The following is a 610-nucleotide window of genomic DNA, read 5'->3' as shown; positions in this document are numbered from 1 at the left end:
GCGCCATTCCTAGTTTTGAAAAAAAAATTGATATTTTTTTGAAATTTTTTTGGAAAAAACTTAGTACTGGCTCACCAGCGGACAGTGCGCCATTACTAGTTAAAACTAGTAATGGCGCACCGAGACATGGTGCGCCATTAGTAACAAATATTTTTTTATTTATTTTTTTACTTTTTTTCAAAACTACTAATGGCGCACGGCGGATGTGGTGCGCCATTACTATGTCAACTAGTAATAGCGCACTATACAACGGTGCGCCATTAGTAACAAAAAAAATTGTTTTTTTTTCAAAACTACTAATGGCGCACCAGGCACCAGGTGCACCGTTAGTAATATATTACTAATGGCGCACCAAGACATGGTGCGCCATTAGAATATAGTAACGGCGCACCACATGACAGTTGCGCCATTAGTGGCCATTCCATCTATAGCCCTTTTTGTAGTAGTGACTGTTCAACCACCCCTCCACGGGCACCCCTCGACCGTCTACTGTTCATCCAGCCCTCCACACCACGGGGTCCTGTTCAACCACCCCTCCACGGCCACCCCTCCACCGTCTACTGTTCATCCAGCCCTCCACACCACGGGGCCCTGTTCATCCAGAGGCAAC

The sequence above is a fragment of the Triticum aestivum genome, chromosome 6B (assembly GCF_018294505.1).
Source record: "Triticum aestivum cultivar Chinese Spring chromosome 6B, IWGSC CS RefSeq v2.1, whole genome shotgun sequence".
Classification (NCBI taxonomy): domain Eukaryota; kingdom Viridiplantae; phylum Streptophyta; class Magnoliopsida; order Poales; family Poaceae; genus Triticum; species Triticum aestivum.
Note: the sequence above shows the minus strand (reverse complement) of the source record.